Source organism: Chrysemys picta, chromosome 1 (genome assembly GCF_011386835.1).
Source record: "Chrysemys picta bellii isolate R12L10 chromosome 1, ASM1138683v2, whole genome shotgun sequence".
In the NCBI taxonomy this organism is placed as follows: domain Eukaryota; kingdom Metazoa; phylum Chordata; order Testudines; family Emydidae; genus Chrysemys; species Chrysemys picta.
In genome coordinates, this window is record NC_088791.1 from 275,842,432 (window position 1) to 275,862,296 (window position 19,865).

The following is a 19,865-nucleotide window of genomic DNA, read 5'->3' on the forward strand; positions in this document are numbered from 1 at the left end:
TGATCGTTGTAGTTATCCTGACATTTCAAAATGCTTTGCATCCTTTGGTCTGATCCTGCTTATTTTGAAGTCATTGTCAAAACTCTAAACTTCAACTGGAGCAGCATGGGGGCCTATTATCCGATAGCTCCATTTTAGGAATGGACAGCTAAATCGCTTAGTCTCAGAAGTCCCCCTGATTATAGTATGGCAAAGAGAGCTCAGTCTGAATAAAAAACTACACAGACTGGGGGAACAAACACAATTTTGGGATTTGGGATATCTTAAGTTCTAAATTGAGTCTGCTGCTACCTTGCTTCCATGTTGCCTGGGGGAAATCACTTCCTCTGCCTCAACTTTCCCATCTGTAAAATGGGGACACAAATTCTTGTTTACCTACCTCTGAGGAGTATTGTGAGGAATAATTAGCTCATGTTTGTACACTACTTTGAATATGTAATAAACAATATTGCTTATTATGATAGTAATAGACTTTTATGAGCTTGAAGTTTATCACCCTGAATTTATTAAACTGTATCATTTAAAAATCTGAGTCACTTATTATAGTGTCCTAACCGACAATGACTGATATTTCACGGGCTGTTGAGAATAGGCAAAATCCCCTTTCCTCCCCAGTTATACCCCTCCCGCCCTTTCCTGACACCTCTTCCCCACCAAAAAAAAAAAAAAAATTCCATTATGATTGCTGGGAAAAGACAAACACCAGGGTCCTGATTCTCTTTGTCTCTGTTTTTCTTCTCTCTGCAATGAAGGCCACAAGTTCACATTTTAAGAGAAACCCTTTGAGATTTGTATGGATGATAGTTTCCCCGAAGCAGCTGGAAGCACATTTTTATGACAATATCTGATTTTGTTTACAAAGGCCAAGCCCAGCTCTCTTGTGAATCTCTAGGGGAATGCTTTTAAGTTTTATTCAGTTAATTCAAAACACTGGAGCAGTAAAAAAGGTGCTTAGACGTACACTGTAAAAATGGTGATTTATGGTTTCAGTGACTTTGATAGCTTTATTAGATTAAATTATTTATTGCTAGGGATTCAAGCAAAGAGTAAATGCAAACCCAAAAGTGTTACTCTTTGTTATCTTTTTGAAAAAGGATTTTTCTTCTTCCCTTTCTGCATTGTTTCTAACCAAATAGACTAATTTTATGCATTTGAAATATATGTCCCTCATGGAAAATTACACACCACTACTCAACACCCTCTGAGAGGTTGTATACATGAAAGGCCTCTTCTTTACTAGCATTTCACTTTTCAAAGTCTTGTAAGCATACAAATTAAAGTGTCATCATACTGGACAACTAAGCCGTACAACTACCATTCTTTAGTTACTATAGGGGCTGGCTGCTGGTTTGGGGGCTAAAACTTGCTCCTATTGAAATCAATGACAAAACTCTTAATGACTTCAGTGGAATCTGGATCATCCCTTGATTCCTGTTTTACTTACCTTCTTTTCACTTTTACATTATGACCATGCCTGGATCTTACTGTTCATACTTAGGCAAATAATCTATCAGAGTTAATATTTTCATAATGTAGGTTTTTATTTGTTATTTATTTCCTCTGTCTATACAGTGCCTAGCACCATGGGGCTCCAATCGTCAATATCCTTAGGCGTTATCATAATAAACATGATTAATAATATTGAATTCATATCCCTGTATCTTATACAAAAGAGATTAACAATACACATTTCTAAGACACGTTCAGCTTCCACATTGATCTTGAATTCTAGTTTTTCTTCAGTCATAACCCCCAGTGTGGACTAAAATCTAATTTTGTTCAGTGAGTAGCTCCGGTAATCCATACTAATGGGTCCTCCACTCTCTACAGGTGACTGAAAGGAAGACTGACAAATCAGAAGAAGCATCTCCCAGCACAGGAGTCAGTGTTGGTAGCACACAGGAACCTGTTTCCGCTCTGCCTCATGGAGGTGTGACACACTTCTGCTCAGGAGCACTTTTTTTTTCTTCTTCAGATGACACCTGTACAAAATGAAATATGGGTATAAGTGGGCCTTTACTAACCGCTCCATCTGCAACGGAGTCAGACAGAGGCATAAAAGCAGTCCAAGCTTTTGGCGTATGATTCTCATTTACTCTGGTACTGTAGAAGAACCTTAAAGTGAATGCAAAGTGCTTTCATCTGACACTGGATTACTATAATTCATACCCCCTTTCCAGTGTAATGTTTTTAAAGAGTCAAAGGGTAAGTTTTCGCCATTTGTGTATTTCACAAACAGCTATTATTAATTATTTACATTGCCTTAGCACTCGGAGGCCCGGTCTCAAAGGGGTGGTATGAACATATAGTGAGAGTCAGACCCTTTCCCAAGGAGTTTCCAGTCTAAACTGAGACAACTTGACTTGCACAAGCTGGCACAGCAGGTCAGCCGCCAAATTAGGAACACATAAAACACAAGTCTTTTGAGTCCTAGTCCAAAGCACTATCTACTGGACCAATGGTACAGGGAGCACAGACAAGAGAAGGAGGAGATAAAGCATATCGCATGAAGGGAAGAAGATATGGTCTCCACAACTTTCAGAAAACTGCTCATAATTTTAAGATAAGACAGAGCTGACTGACAGATAGAAAATGTGATTCATGAATAAAAGCAGCATGCTTGGTTCATTGTTTGCGGGATCAGTAGCTGGATATTCATGGAAATATTTGCAAATCCCAGAAGTTTCATTAATTTTAGCACGTATAATTATTTACTCAGAACTTCATAGTGGAAGTGTATGTTAGTTTATGTGCTTGTTTAAAGATTCAGTCATCCAGTCAGAGAGTAGGAACAGTAGCATGTGACTAGATTACCATTCCCACCCCAAGAATACAGAATAGTTGATGTGAACAACTTATTGGCTGAAATTTGTTTGCAAAAATTATTTGGTAAATATTTGCAGCAAAACGGGCCAAATTCAATGAAAATGTTATTTGCACTAAATAATTTGGCCAGCTTTAATAAGACTAATTTAGGTTTAGATATCACTGAGTAACAAAACAGTATATTGGGTAATATGGCTGATAATGTTTTCCCCTCCCCACCCCCCAATACTATGCATTATTAAAGATTGAATGCTGTTAAAATGAAAATCAGAAAATGAACAGGCAGGACAATATGACTCTAGTATGCTGATTCCACTGTACAAAATATCATTAGCGAAGTTGCTGCAGAGTTTTGGAAGCAGGAACTGTCAATTCATCTGATAACACTGCACTTTCCACAAGTATCTGAGGCGAGTTATACATTAAATTCCCCATCAAGTTCAGTTTCCTCAGCATCTTTGGTGAAAGAGGAGCCAGGATTTTTAGATATCCCAGTTCCAGTTATTCCTGGAAAGCTCCAAAAGAGCTTGGCAAAGAATGACATGACTGATATCCTCCTCAGAAATGGAGAAAACAGACAATGCAATCCGAGTCTTGGAAGGAATTGGCATCCATGCGCCATGGTAGTTTGGGCCAAAATCAGAAGATAAAGTAATTCTGTCATTACTATGAAATGTAAGGGGGCTTTCATTATTTGAAAAGACTTAGACTTTGAAAATAGGCTACTGGAAAATGATTAATCTTGCTTATTTAAATATATCCATTACACACCACCCATTCTGGGCTCTAGGTAGTTTTCCCATGTATTAAAAGTTCAGTTCTGATAAATGACCTAGTAAAGAGTGAATGCAAGTAACTACATTAATTATTCTGTCTCTGTCTTCAGTGGTTATTTTATGGGGTTATAAAAGGGAACTCCCTAAGTGCTGGTCTACATACAGTTTTGTAATGATTTAACTATATTGGTTTCTAAGTTTCTATAATGAAATCAGCGTAAGAAACTATGTGTAGACCACCCTGAACTGTTTTCAAGCAAAACTAATGAACTTGTCTCAAACCTATGTGGATTAAATCCAAGTGTAAAACAAACAAACCAACAAAAACCTGCTGGTCCCACCCTAAACTGGTCCAAACAAGGAACCGGGTGACATGCAGACATTTTTGGTACATAAAGTACCTTAAAACCCTCTGAATTTAAAAATATAAAACACATTTTCCCATGAGAAGTAAGTGATGCTTTTGAGTCTGGAAGTAAGCAGTAAACTGCGGTGTTAAGGGGTGGGTTCTGCTACTTTTATTCAGGAGGAATACCTTACTCCACAGTGCTCCCACTGAAATCAAGATGTGTAAGTTTATCAAAATCTGTCTACTAGTGAATACTTCTAGGACCAATATGAATTCTGTACTGGTAGCCATGGAAAATTCTCTCTCTTCATTGGGATTCAAATGTGACTTCTTGCCAGAAACTTCGGTGCTTGCGGAATCTGATTTCTGTTTCTGAACAGGCGGATTGTTGTCAATATTATTTTCCTGAACTGCTGTGGGAAGAATTTACACATGTTCAGTGGGACAGTTTTGATATAGGAGAGAGATCAGCAAGGCTGATAGACGAGGAATAATTATAACAGGGTTGGCATAAAATGAAGAAAGTGTAAAAAATACAGAACAACAATGTTTTATGGTTACAACATAAATATATTTAATATTCAGAATATGATTTTTAGCAAGGCCAGACTAAGAGGAATGATGAATGAGTTTTACCTATCATCCATTTTTCCCTCCACAGTCTGTGAAGTAATATGATTATTAAGAATTATTAGGTAGGAATATACAATCATGATTAATATTGCACTCATATTGTTTTATATGGGGATCTCAATGCATTTTATAAATATTAATAAATTTAGTATCACTGCATCCGCTGAGATACAATAAGTAAGCATTTTAATCTTCATTTTCCAAATGAGGAAACTGAGGCACAGAGTAGTTAAATTACTTGCCTAAAGTAATGCATGAAACTGGGTCAGAGCTCAGAAAAGAACTCAGGTCTCTTGTATTTCAGTCCTGAGCCTGAACAACAAGACTATGATTTCTCTCTGAAGAGAGAAATTGAATGACAGTATGAATGGAGCAAAAGAAATACTATGGCAAGGAATGCTATAATTCAATATAGAATAGATGCAATGCTTACAAAAATGAATAGCACTTACTTGAAAGTCTGCATACATAAGAGGAGAGAGAAGAAAAGCAATTTGGCATTTATGATGGACATGCTCTCTAATAATAATGTCATTTTTGCAGATGAAATAGCTAGGGAAAAGCAGGTGGGAAATTTCCAGTAAAACTGAGTGAGCATCAGAAATGAATCAAATTATTGTGGAGGCAACACTGGCAATTACTGCAGCTTTGTCAATGCACTTATGACACCTTAGATAAATAAAGTGATTCCCCACCCTCCTTCAGCAGTGAGGAAAGTTTTCATTTTGTTTCTGCCAGGAATGAGAGAGAAAATTACGACTGTTTACTTGGAATAAGAACTGGAAATACAGCAGTAGGCCTTTAAACTTGTCAGTTATCTTAGATAAGTGTTTGCAACAAAACAACTTCCATACTTGCACAATTAGTTAGTAAAGGGAATTAAGTTTACTACACCCTACTACCTCATCTATATAGTTCATGTAAAACTGGGAAATTTAAGTACTACCCATAAAAGTTTCTGAAGAGAGGACTAAAGAATTAATTTAATTCCTACAGGTCAGAGCTGGAGTTCTGTGTAAAGAAAAGAATGGACACCACAAGTAGCTATTGAAAGAATATATTGTGTGGGAAAGGAAGGAAGTTGACACATTCAGTCTGAATAATTTAATTTAAATTGCTGGATATTATAGTACAAATCACAGCACATTTATTTAGAAGGTAAAACATAAGCATACCAAGCTAATGGAGAGAAGATGGCTAAGAAAAAATAGAAATGACTCCACAGCCAATTATATAAAACAATGTATCATTGAGTGCTGAAAAAAGTGTCAGTCAAATAGAACCCAAGATAATTTTCATTGAACAGGAGAGGGAATCAAGTTAACTATGCTTGGAGTTGATAATAAGTAATATTAGAAGGTTTATTGTAGTCAGTGACAGTAATACAAGAAAAGAATGACACTGATATAGAAATAATTGAAGAAATTAGTTGCCTGACATCCATAAGAAAGCATTACTTCCAATAAAGTTAAATATGCAGTCAATCAGTTCAAGCAAGGACATTCTCCTGGGAAGAATGGGGAGACCACAGTAAGTGATATGCTATTGCTAATGACCTATAAGTTAGTAGGAAATGTTTAATAACAAGCTTTATGGAAGTTTCAGATATCACCAGTCACCACTGGTAGATATACAGCAGTTGAGTGGAATACAATGGTCAGCTCAGCATGGCACTGTCCATGAGGATGCTGAGAGACACTCCCTTCTGCCACTCCAGAATGACAAGATTGAATCTGGATATGGTGGAGTCATGCAACCCCAAGAGGTATTAAAAAGAAATCAGTCTTAAACAGTCAAGACTTAGGGCTTCATTGGTGATTTACGCCAGCAGAAGATCTGGCTTATTAGCTTCCAGTTAAACTGTCTTAGTCAGGGAGGGATACATAGACTGATAGAGCTTTTTTAGCTTGTTGAAGTCATTTCAGGCCACAGTAAAAACATTTTTAGGGGATTTTTTAGACTGCCATGGGATTCAGATGTCCAGACTCCATACATGGTTTTGAAAGTCAGTTTTAAATGCTAAATCCTTCATTTTTTTGCAAACAAACTTTTTAAAATCAATTTATCAAGTGTGAGTTTTTAGTCACAGCTGTGGGTAATGTATCTGTCTGAAACATGAAGACATTGTACAGATCTTTGACAGACTATCTCATAATGGTTTATTTGGTGTAGCATATCAGTCCATATTATGGAGATAGTGTGTGAGATCCTCAGCTCCGCTTTTGCCTTTTTAAGACATGTAAAAAAGGCCAGAGTGGCAAAAAGGGGCTCTTAAAAGGCTCTTATCAAGCCAGGGGAACTGTGGAAGACAGCCATAAGGCTCCCCTCTGAGTGCCCCCTCATCAGCTGTTGGTATGAGGGCGTGGTGGGGGCAGGGCCAAAGCACATATCACAGTGGAAATTTGGGGTAGTGTTATGGCCCATAAAGTAGCCCAGGGAGGCTACTGTCACTTAGGTCACGAGGCTGTCTCAGTTATTGGCATAGAATACGCTTATTAAGTTTGCAGAGGATACCAAACTGGGAGGGATTGCAACTGCTTTGGAGAATAGGGTCATAATTCAAAATGATCTGGACAAATTGGAGAAATGGTCTGAGGTAAACAGGATGAAGTTTAACAAAGACAAATGCAAAGTGCTCCACTTAGGAAAGAACAATCAGTTTCACACATACAGAATGGGAAGAGACTGACTAGGAAGGAGTACGGCAGAAAGGGATCTAGGGGTTATAGTGGACCACAAGCTAAATATGAGTCAACAGTGTGATGCTGTTGCAAAAAAAGCAAACGTGATTCTGGGATGCATTAATGGGTGTGTTGTGAACAAGACACGAGAAGTCATTCTTCCATTCTACTCTGCGCTGGTTAGGCCTCAACTGGAATATTGTGTCCAGTTCTAGGAGCCACGTTTCAAGAAAGATGTGGAGAAATTGGAGAGGGTCCAGAGAAGAGCAACAAGAATGATTAAAGGTCTAGAGAACATGACCTATGAAGGAAGGCTGAAAGAATTGGGTTTGTTTAGTTTGGAAAAGAGAAAAATGAGAGGGGACATGATAGCAGTTTTCAGGTATCTAAAAGGGTGTCATAAGGAGGAGGGAGAAAACTTGTTCACCTTAGCCTCTAAGGATAGAACAAGAAGCAATGGGCTTAAACTGCAGCAAGGGAGGTTTAGGTTGGACATTAGGAAAAAGTTCCTAACTGTCAGGGTGGTTAAACACTGGAATAAATTGCCTAGGGAGGTTGTGGAATCTCCATCTCTGTAGATTTTTAAGAGTAGGTTAGATAATGTCTGTCAGGGATGGTCTAGACAGTATTTGGTCCTGCCATGAGGGTAGGGGACTGGACTCGATGACCTCTCGAGGTCCCTTCCAGTCCTAGAATCTCTGAATCTATGTAAGTTACTCTGCAGGCCTTTTCACCCTCCACAGTAACCTCACATTGGAAGGGTGCAAAAGTATCTTAAAATCACCTTAGCTTCCTCTCCCCCAGGCTGCAAGTTCTGGGTTGCATCTCCTCTAGAGGCACAGCACAGAATCTCACCCAATAGGCAGAGCTTTGCAGTGGTGGCTTTCAATGGTTCCTTTACTATTGTGTCCATAGATAGTATAGTTCAGAGTAATTTCTACATTTATATGCATATGTGCAGAATATTTTAGGACATGCCATATTGCTCCCTCCCATATGTGTGTGTGGGGGGGGGAGGAGGGGAGCACAACAGGGGACCAGAGTGGCAGGAAAACTCAATGAGGTCAATCTCATGAGGTTTCCTATACAACTTCCTGGGGTTAGAGAAGGAGTGGGAAAAGGCAAAGAGTTTGGAAGGGGTGAGGCCTTCTCACTGGTTGCTCTCATTCTAAAAGAGGGGCTTATATTTGGAAGTGTTATCAACTTTTAGTTATAGCTCTGCAAACATAACCATCTAATATGAAAATATACAGATTAGAGACGCAGGACACAGCGATCTGGGTGAATGCCAGACTCTTTATTTCCAATTTACACAAACTCTTACCTCCTTACTCTATATGCCCCATAGTGGCTACCCTGAATGTGGTTCTAAATATTCACAACTAACACCGCATAAAGACCATATGAAAAATAACCCTACATGGAATCTATTAAAACCCTTGCAACAGAATTAGGCTCAATCCTTAGCTGGTATAAATGAGCATAGGTCCCTGTGACAGAGTGCTGAGGCCTCACAGATGAGTCAGCACCCGGTCACTGTAGTCTCAGTTTCCCCAGTGATGGCTGATTGAGGAAATAGGGAGCTAATCAGATAGGGAGGCTGGGTGGGTTAAGGAATTAATTGGCTCACTATCTTGATAAAAGGCAGGAAGGCAGTGTTAGGGTGGGAGGACAGCACTAGCAGTGTCTGGATCAAAGGAGATCCCAAGTAAGGGATAGCTCTTTTCCTGTCAGGTTAGAAGGTTATAGGAATTAGGACTGTTGTGATGAAATGTATCGGTGCTGGCGGAAGGGATTTGAGTAAATTATACAAGAGTGGACACTAAAAGAAGAATGTTTGAGCAGTTCCTGGGCCAGCTAAGGATGTGGGACATGTACTTTGTCAAGTCAATGAAGCTATACCCACTTACATCAGCTGAGGACCTGGCCCCAGTGTCTATATTTCATCATACAGGCATCTTGTGGATTAATATTTTAGGTGCCTGACTAAAATAGATTGACATGCTAGTGTTTATTACCTTACATTTTAAAATACCTCAAATGTAGTATGAAGATACTGCTCTCAATAGAAACCTTATACAAGTAAAATTAGATAATTTTGAAGGCAACATTTTAAATATTGTTTACATGTACAATATTTTAGTCAAGGGTTGAATCTGAATGTAATCACATTGAGGCTTCCCCAGCAATGCCCTGCCACAATTCTCTCCTGCCACAGCAGCCCCAGTCAGGGGAAATGGGTTGGGGCTGGGTAAATTAGCCTAGGTTTGCCTAATCACTGACTGCACCTGCCAGCCTCATTAGGCAGGAGCTACAAGGCTGGGAGGAAGTGAGTGAGAAGGGGGGTGGAGACTAGGAGGCTCAGGGAGAGGTAGGTGCCTATTATTCTGTTGCTGACAAGGCCTGTGCTAGGCCAAGCTATTGTACATAGCCTGTATATCAGTGTTTCTCAAACTGGGGTTGCCGCTTGTGTAGGGAAAGCCCCTGGCGGGCCGGTTTGTTTACCTGCTCCGTCCGCAGGTCCAGCCGATCACAGCTCCCACTGGCTGCGGTTTGCTGCTCCAGGCCAATGGGGGCTGCAGGAAGCGGCGCGGGCCGAGGGACTTACTGGCCACCGCTTCCAGCAGCCCCCATTGACCTGCAACGGCGAACTGCGGCCAGTGGGAGCCGCGATTGGCTGGACCTGCAGATGGGGCAGGTAAACAAACCGGCCCAGCCCGCCAGGGGCTTTCCCTACACAAGCGGCAACCCCAGTTTGAGAAATACTGATGTATATAGTAGAAGACTGGTGGTAGGAAACGGACACAAATAAAGAGCATGGAAGTTGTACCAGCTTAGAGTGTTCCTGAGTCTATGAGAAGCAGGGCGAAGGGGCTAGATATGCAAGGGCACCCTGTTACCCACATACAATTAAAAAAAAAAGTATGTATATGTGTATTATATATATATATATATATATATATATATATATATATATATATATATATAAAATCACAAACACACACAGTAAGTTGGTTTTTGTTTTTGCCATCTAGTCAACACTGCAAAGGTATGTCACAGTGCAATAATTTTTCATGCTACATTGAACATTCTGGTTTTCATCCTTCAAACTGCACTAAATGCTCACATGAGTGCTAGTTATGTTTTAACAGATTGTGTGAGTAGTTAAGCTTATTTTCCTCTCTCTAGCTCACCAGTTAGCAATCAATTCTTTGAAAATGGTCAGTCAGTTGACACGGAGGGGGAAAAAAGACTCAAGAAAAATGAAGGCATCTATCTATGGCAAATACAACTTAGATGGGGCTACTATAAGGTGGGTGCATAACTGGCTGGATAACCGTACTCAGAGAGTAGTTATTAATGATTCCTAATCCTGCTGGAAAGGTATAACAAGTGGGGTTCTGCAGGGGTCTGTTTTGGGACCAGTTCTGTTCAATATCTTCATCAACGACTTAGATAGTGGCATAGAACAGGGGTTGGCAACCTCTGGTACGCGGCTCGCCAGGGTAAGCACACTGGCGGGCCAGGCCAGTTTATTTACATGCAGACACGGTAGGTTCGTCCGATCGTGGCCCCCACTGGCCACGGTTCGCCGTCCCAGGCCAATAGGGGTGGCGGGAAGCGGCGCGGGCGAGGGATGTGCTGGCTGCGTCTTACCGCCGCCTCTATTGGCCTGGGACAGTGAACCACGGCCAGTGGGGGCTGCGATTGGCCAAACCTGCCGTGTCAGCAGGTAACTAAACTGATCCGGCCCGCCAGGGTGCTTACCCTGGTGAGCCACATGCCAGAGGTTGCCGACCCCTGGCATAGTAAGTCCACTTACTAAGTTTGCAGATGATACCAAACTGGGAGGGATTGCAACTGCTTTGGAGGATAGCATCAAAATTCAAAATGATCTGGACAAATTGGAGAAATGGTCTGAGGTAAACAGGATGAAGTTTAACAAAGACAAATGCAAAGTGCTCCACTTAGGAAGGAACAATCAGTTTCACACATACAGAATGGGAAGAGACTGTCTAGGAAGGAGTATGGCAGAAAGGGATCTAGGGGTTATAGTGGACCACAAGCTAAATATGAGTCAACAGTGTGATGCTGCTGCAAAAAAAGCAAACATGATTCTGGGATGTATTAACAGGTGTGTTGTGAGCAAGACATGAGAAGTCATTCTTCCATTCTACTCTGCGCTGGTTAGGCCTCAGCTGGAGTATTGTGTCCAGTGCTGGGCACCGCATTTTAAAAAAGATGTGGAGAAATTGGAAAGGGTCCAGAGAAGAGCAACAAGAATGATTAAACGTCTAGAGAACATGACCTATGAAGGAAGGCTGAAAGAATTGGGTTGGTTTAGTTTGGAAAAGAGAAGACTGAGAGGGGACATGATAGCAGTTTTCAGGTATCTAAAAGGGTGTCATAGGAGGAGGGAGAAAACTTGTTCATCTTCGCCTCTAAGGATAGAACAAGAAACAATGGGCTTAAACTGCAGCAAGGAAGGTTTAGGTTGGACATTAGGGAAAAGTTCCTAACTGTTAAGGTGGTTAAACACTGAAATAAACTGCCTAGGGAAGTTGTGGAATCTCCATCTCTGGAGATATTTAAGAGTGGGTTAGATAAATGTCTATCAGGGATGGTCTAGACAGTATTTGGTCCTGCCATGAGGGTTGGGGACTGGACTCTATGACCTCTTGAGGTCCCTTCCTAGAGTCTATGAATCATTTATGAACTGGCTTTCTGTCAGTGAAAATGGAATTTACCTTCTCTGATGTGGCCCTCATGATCCAAATCAGGTGGACTACCTAAGGGAGGCAAGACAGGCCACAAATTATGTAATGGTAGTATTGTGTTGCATGATATCATTGGAACCAGAATGGGGAAAAACATCTCTGAATATTAGTAGCTCCTTCATGTGAAAAGGTCATTTGACAATTGCAAAGTAAAATATAAAAGCATTAAACAACACTACATTCTGGCTGAGTAGCAAATGTTAGTCACCTATTGGACTTCACAACATTGTGGAATTGTTGGCAATTCCAGGCCCAGTCCTGAAGCCTCTACGTAGGTTTTTTACTTCAGTGGGAGACTTGGCCAGAAGGAATATTTTTAATTCACTACCAAGTTTTATATATATGGAACTGCTCCTGGTCACAAGAAGCCCAATAATACTGATCACTAGTGCAAATATTACTGAAATCAGTAATATTGTTCTACTGTAAAATCATTGCAGAAGAGACCAGAATCAGACTCCAAACATTATCAAGATTGTTTTTATTTATAAATGAGTTGTGATCTACAACAAAATGAACATTTATTATGTCTCATTTAGCACAGCCATCTGTACATATTTTAAGAATGAAACGCATCACTAAATGAGTTCTGTTCAGGATACCAATCTGGTAGCATGTCTTGACTTAATTCACTCACACAATAAAATTTACTTCTTGCATTTGGCAGATGAAACAGGAAATAATGAGGCACTTGCAGAAAGTTAATTTCTACATTATAATATAATCAGAATTTAATTATACAAGTAACATATGCCATTCATACCCTTTTGGTATGTGGGAAATCTTGCAGAATGAACATAGAGTTCTTTGGTCATCAGGAAGCACTCAAGTGATTTATACCTTGATGTAACAATGTTGTCCTGTCTGTTATGACATTATAGACAGCTTTTATTAATTCTCTACTAGGGGATAGTTGGAGGTCTTATTGTTATTTAAAATGACAAAGTAAGAGACCTTAGCCATTTAACACTTTTTAATTTCACGCTTGTCTCTGACAAAATATTTTCCATAAGTCTTTTAAGTTCAACAAAACAGACACAGCACCAAGTGTAAAATTTAAAAACATGTATTGATTAAAATGTCATGCTTGGGTTGCCAACTTTCTAATTGCACAAAACCGAACACCATAGCCCCTCCTTGCCTCGAGGCCCCATCCCTTCCCTGAGGTCCTGCTCACTATGTTCCCCCACCACAGTGGCTCGGCCTCCTCCACCCTCACTCACTTTTACTGGGCTGGGGCAGGGGGGTAGGGGTGGGGGTGAGGGCTCTAACTGGGGTTCCTGGCCATTGGGAGTATGGAGCCAGTTCTCAGGGAAGGGGCAGTGTACGGAGCCCTGTGGGCACACACACCCCCGCCGCTGCCTAAGAGCCGGACCTGCTGGCCACTTCCGGGGTGCAGTGTGGTGCCAGGACAGGTAGGGAGTAGCCTGCCTTAGCCCCACAGCACCGCCAACCGGACTTTTAACAGCCTGGTCGGCAGTGGTGACCGGAGCTGCCAGGGAACCTTTTCAACCAGACGTTCTGGTCGAAAACTAGACACCTGGCAACTCTATTTCAAGCAGAATCAATTAAACTAGTTTGTTTGAGGCTTGTACTCTAGTACTTCTCTGATCAAGCCAAATTTGGGGGGGGGGAGGAGGCAGGAAGATCAGCAACAGAAAGATAAAGGTTGAAATTATCTTATCTTATCTTGGTATGATTTCAGTGGAGTTTTTCCTAATTTACACTGGTTCATAATTGGGCCTATGATATTTACAAATATAACCAAAACCCATATGCTCCTTTACTGCACAAGAGTGTAGGGGGAAAAACAGATTAATGCAAATATTCCATGGTTCCAATCTGAATATTCACCACATAGGTCTGCAGGACCAGCAAGGTGAAGAGAGGGTAGAAAACAGGGCCCAGAAAGGCTATATTGAAATAGGCATCTGTGTGCCCAAGGTAGAGAAGAGAGTGAGCCATAGTCATTTAAATAGTGAGCCATGTTGAGCTATCAGTTTTTACAGGACTACCCAGCTGAAATCAATCTGGCTTAACAACTGACAACAAGATAACTTTCTTTCACCTTCCTCAAATGGTGGGCGAAATTCTGTGCCAATTTATGCCCTGCAGCCTTGGGATTTGCTATTATTTAAATGAAAACTACACAGAGCAGCTCACATAACAGTATAATGTCAGGACTGTAACAACCTTCTTCCCAGTTCACAAAGGACCCACAGCCACATACACAGTGTCTTTCCAGGCAATTTTCTTTTCCCTATTCAAAATTACCAAAACCATTCCTTAGCCCACCCTAGACTACACCTCCTAGGGGATTTTCTCCTTTACCTCTTAGTCCTCCCTACTGCATCTGTGTTCTGTTCTTTGAGCTCTGTCACCCAAGGCTTTCCCCAAGAGAGTCTTTTCCCCCAGAAGGTTCCCACTGCTTCACCTTGGACTCTGGCAGCATTTCTGCTACTCCCACTTCTTGCAGCTCCCTGGGTCTAACACACCAGGTCTCTCTGGCCCCTAGCACCAGGTGACCTCACAGCTGACCCATCACAGGTGCACAGGATCTACTCCCCCTTTTTTAAGGGGCCAGAATCCTGTGACTCTCCTCCCCCTTGAAGACATTACTCACCCCCTAGTGCAAGCTTTACAGTCCACACCTTCACTGGGCCTCTTTTTATAGAGCCTCCTTTCTTTCTCCAGGGTTTCTATGCTCCTCCCCTGGCGATTGACTCAGACTCTGATCCTTACCTTGACTTCTGAATCAGTCTATGACTTCCAGTTCCTGGCTCCTGACCCTTGCTCTGACCATTAGACCTGACCACCTATGACATGGCATCTTGCAGCTATTTCAGCTCAAACTTCCAGCTCCCTCCATTTCTTTTTTGAGGACTGTTGGTTTTCTCTGTCCTAGGCTGTTGCTCTGGGTTCATAACACCTTTCCTCACCACCAGCTTTTGTGCTATTTTCCTCTGCATCAGGGCTGGGAAACTGCCAGCCTCTTCCTAGCATCGTTGGCCATGGAAAATCCTTGACTACCCTGACATGTAGCTGATGTGTCTGGCCCTGCACACATGTAGCTTAGCCTCTGCTGTTGGGTAGATGTGTTTCTTACCATGTACATATGAGACATGTATGGAGAGGTGCTGGGTCCATCAGCTTTCCCTGCAGCTGGCAACAGGCAGCCTTTCCACCCCAAGAACACTATTAACAGTGTTCAATTTCCCATTCCCCTAGCTTCTGTCTCACACCACATCTCTCTGCAACCCAGCTACTGGGGGAGGTGAAGGAAATTGCAAGATCATATCAGTCCTAAAATTTCTATAGGACTAAAACTTTAAGAGTGAAAGAATCCTTGGAAGCTGTATCTTTGCTTACTGTCGGGTAGAGTATTTCTATGTGCTTTTTAAATTCTGCTTCCCATTCCACATCTAAGGGGACAAAAGGTTTGACTGTTCCATGCCTTCTTACTTAAATGTCTGTTCTTTGTACCTTCTTTCACATCTCTTTGGATGAGTCAGTGTTGCTCCTAAATCACTCAAGTTTATTTCTTTTCCACAATGTGAAGAATTGTTCAGATTAATTTAATTAGCACTTCATTCTGTACCAAACTTCAAGTAAGTCACCCTTTCCACCTTTTTGGTTATCTCCTCAGTGACTTTTCTCAGAGAAGCTATTCATTCGCAGCACAGATGGGATGAGAATGTTTTCTTAAGAAGCAACTTGTCCTTCTTAATTCCTCAATTTCATAAAATCCATCGGAGTTTTCTGGGAAAGTTACCCACCTTCCTCTGTGGTGAGGTTCCCCATCTAGGAGCTCTTTCTTGTTATTTAGTTTAGGGGTAACTGGTAGTTAATAGATTCTTAGAGTCTAAGGCCAGAAGAGACCACTATGATCATCTAGTCTGACCTCCTGTTTAACACAGGCCACAGGAACATCCCTGAATTAATTCCTGTTTGAACTAGAGCAGATCTTTTAGAAAAACTAAAATCTAATCTTGACTTAAAAATTGCTAGTGATGGAGAATCCACCACAACCTTTGTAAGGTGTTCCAATGGTTAATTACTCTTACTGTTATCAACCTGTGATATAATCAAGATGACATTCACTGATAAAAATGGGCAGCTTATTCTCAGTCTGAATTTAGGTAGCTTCAACTTCCAGGGTTTGGATCTTGTTACATGTTTGCCTGTTAGACTGAAGAATCCACTGTCAGTTTTTGGTTCTTCATGTAGGTCCTTATAAACTGTAATCAAGTCACCTCTTAACTTTCTTTTTGTTAAGCTAAATAGATGGCGCTCGTTGAGTGTGTCCCTACGAGGCATGTTTTCCAATCTTTTAACCATTCTCCTTCTCTAAACCTCCTCTAATTTACCAGTCCAAAGCGGTAGACCTTTTGCCTATACCGATGTTTCCAAGAGTCTCTTAACATTCTATTTCCACAGGACATATTATATTTTGCATTTCCTTCTAACATCTGCAAGCTGGTACTTCACACAGACTTATAGGGGAAGCCTAGCCACTGACTCACAAAGCCACAGTTAGTGATGGGTTAACCTGAAAAGGTACAGTTGGGCTAAGCATACAAAAGAGTCTTCTCATCTCAGCTATTTGGGTTGGCGAACATTTGGACAGGGTGCAGGAAAGAGCTGCAAAAAAGATTTGAGGGCTGGAGAAAACACCTTGCAGGGAGAGACGTAAAGAGCTCAGTCTGTTTAGTTTATGAAAAAGAAGATTGAGAAGTGACTTGATTACAGTGTGTAAGTACCTTCCTGGGGAGAAAATACCAGGTTCTGAAGATTGCTTGAATCTAGCAGAGAAAGGCATAACAAGACTCAATGGCTGAAAATGAAAGGCAGATAAATTCAGATTAGAAAGCAGGCATACATTTTGAACAGTGAAGGTGATTAACCATTGGAACTAATCACCAAGGGAAGGCATGGATTTTCCATATCTTGATGTCTTCAAATTAAGACTGGAAGATATGCTTTAGCCAAACACAATTTGTTGGGTTCAGAGCAGGGGTAATTAGGTGAAATTCTATGTCATATGTCATACAGAAGGTCAGATTAGATGACCTAATGGTCCCTTCTGTCCTTAAAAATCTACGAATCTATACAGCTTGGGTTTGAAAAGTGAGACTGAAGTCCCAGGAGAACAGGCTGTTACAGTTCCTGGATTAAGTGTACCTCTGAGCCCCCCCTCATTGTGTCCTCGAGGACACCCTATTTAGCTCTCAGGGCTCTCGCCATCCTCTTTCTTGGGACAGACTCCAACAATTCTCTCACTCCAGATTAGAGCATTAGGCTACAAACCCCTGCAATGCACTATGATCTCAGCAGGTATGAATTTAGTTCAGCACCTATAATTCTGTCCTTGCAGGGGCAATGACCAGTATACTTTCATAAAGCAAAGTAGTATTTATTCAGAACAAAAGAATTTTGAGAAAACATATCTTAAAAACAACAAACAGCTTATACACATGCCTAGCTTACCTGGTATCAAGGCTGTTTCCCCACTCTGGCACTTCGACTGCAGAAGGTGGGGGCCTGCAAGGATTCTAAAAATTAATACTGATCACTCCAGGCTTGTATTAAACTTCCAAGGTTTCAGTTTTTCTCTGACTGGCTGGGAACATGCTGCCACCACCCAAATACAAAACCCCTGGGAACTCAGGAAGGTGCACTTGGGAATTCCTTCCTGTGGGGTACCCTCAAGCCCTTTCACCCTCCCCCCTCCGGGGAAGAGCTGAGAAAAGAAAACAAAGAAATCAGCTGTTGCCACCAGCTAATTAAAAACATATGCATAAACCTCTTAGGACACCAAAAATCCAATTCTGTTCTTAAAAAAAGTAAATTTTATTAAAAACAAAAAGAAAGAAAATACATATGGAACTTAGGCTTTTACTAGATTTAAAAAACCCACTTACAAAAATTAAACATCAAGAATAACCTTCTTGAGGTCCAGCTTAAAGGTTACAAGCAAAACAAAAGCATCTGGGGTTAGCACAGAGGAGTCCACAAGCCAATAGGAAATAAAAGAAATAACCCTAAGCACATCTTCCTAGACATTCCTTGATTTACTTACATATCTGGGGTTTCAGATAAGTAGGTTCGAGGTATTAATTGATGCTTTTTCATACCTGGTTTTAAAACTGCTTACAACATTGCTGGTCTGGGTCTCCGCTCTCCGGAGAACAATAACAACAGATAGAGGGAAAGTTTTTTCCCAATTTTAAAAGGTCTAGCCCTCCCATTGGCTCTTTTGGTCAGATGCCCACTCCCTTTCTTTCACTTATGGACTTTCTTAACCCTTTACAGGTAAAGCAAGTAGAGAATAGCTACTAACAGGGATTTTGTAGCTAACTGGCTGCCTGGGTGTCCATAAAAGGGAGCTACCCCACCTTCATTTATCACACCATTTTCCATGTGCAGACCATCTCCTGTAGGGCCTGTTTCTGTTGGTCACAGCCTCATGTCTGTCAGTTCTCAGATGTCTGTGTTTTTCTCACAGGAATCAGGGCTGTCATTTTATATAGTTTCAAGTCCTTTGCCATCTTCAGCCTTTTGAACCAGGCCAAATCAGTCATGTTGCTTCTTCTCCAAGGAGGTTGAAACTTCAAAAGACTTCTTATCTGTGTTTGTTTCAGTATTGGGATTTGTATTAATTACCCCTCCCCCACATTGTCTTTCATTCCAGCAGGAAGCATTCCTTATCTTACCCATTTAGTCACTTCTATCTATCTATCTAGCTAGCTAGCTAGTTAGCTTGTAAGATATATCTATCTATTTATTTTATATGACTATGGAATATTCAAATTCTTGTGTGTATATATATATATACAAATTCTTGTGTGTGTGTGTAATATATATATATAAAGTGTGTCTGACCGAGGCTCTGGAATATTCAAATTCTTGTTTATATATATATATAAGTTATATATATATATAAACAAGAATTTGAATATTCCAGAGCCTCGGTCAGACACACTTTCCCATGAGATTTTTAGCACTTCCATCATGGGAGGAAACTCGACAAAACAGCTGTTTTTATAGAGCCAGACTGTGACCCCCTTGCTCACATAGGTGAAGCCAGTGAAACTGATCAAGTTCATCAGTGTGAGCAAGAGATTCACAACCTGGCCTTAGTATTGTAGAGCTTTTACTTCTGATATTGAGAAGAACCAGGAAGTATAGAGGGACACAAAAATGAAAAGAAAAAAAAAAAAAAGAAAAAAAACCTTCCGATATGCCTTTTCAAACCATAAGAAAGATTTAGTTGAGTTTCAGACAGCTCCTGATTTTGTGCAAATCAGTTCCCCTAATTCTTGTCAGGAAAGGTATCTCATTTACATTCTGTTTTTCTAACAACCTGGATCACTGTTTCTCTTTAATTTAAATGAAGGATTCTCTTTCTCACGCCTTAGCCCTTTCCCCAATAAACATCTTGCATGACTTTTCACCTTGGAACATATTTTGTTTTCAATTACTTGTTCCTAGTTATTAAGCTACATTGACCTTCAGTGAACTTCGACTGTCATTTATAAATCTAAATTGACAAATGTAAAAATGTCACTTTTTCCTTATAAATGGTTTGAATTGTTCTTCATATCAAGCTCTGTCTCTCTGTTTCACATTGATGTAGATAAATCATGATGGCAAAGTCATTAAGTAATCCTGAGTAACAGTCACAATACTTATTGGCAATCTTTCCCTAATTCAAAAGAAGGAAAGATGTTTTTTTAAAATGTCACGGAAGCGAACTGAGACTGAAAAAAAATCTGGCAGTGAAAGAGACTGAAAAAGAAAGCCAAATAGCATTCAAAGTTGG

General features: G+C 40.7%; 1 long non-coding RNA gene across 1 annotated transcript; it reads right to left on the bottom strand.

Moving 5' to 3' along the window:
• Window positions 1-1,523: 1,523 nt before the first annotated feature.
• On the bottom strand, window positions 1,524-14,575 carry LOC135983990 (uncharacterized). Its single transcript, XR_010601890.1, has 3 exons — window positions 14,375-14,575; window positions 12,014-12,055; window positions 1,524-1,982 (listed from the first exon to the last, which is right to left on the bottom strand). It is a non-coding gene; the product is annotated as an uncharacterized LOC135983990 (long non-coding RNA).
• Between the last annotated feature and the right edge of the window lie 5,290 nt (window positions 14,576-19,865).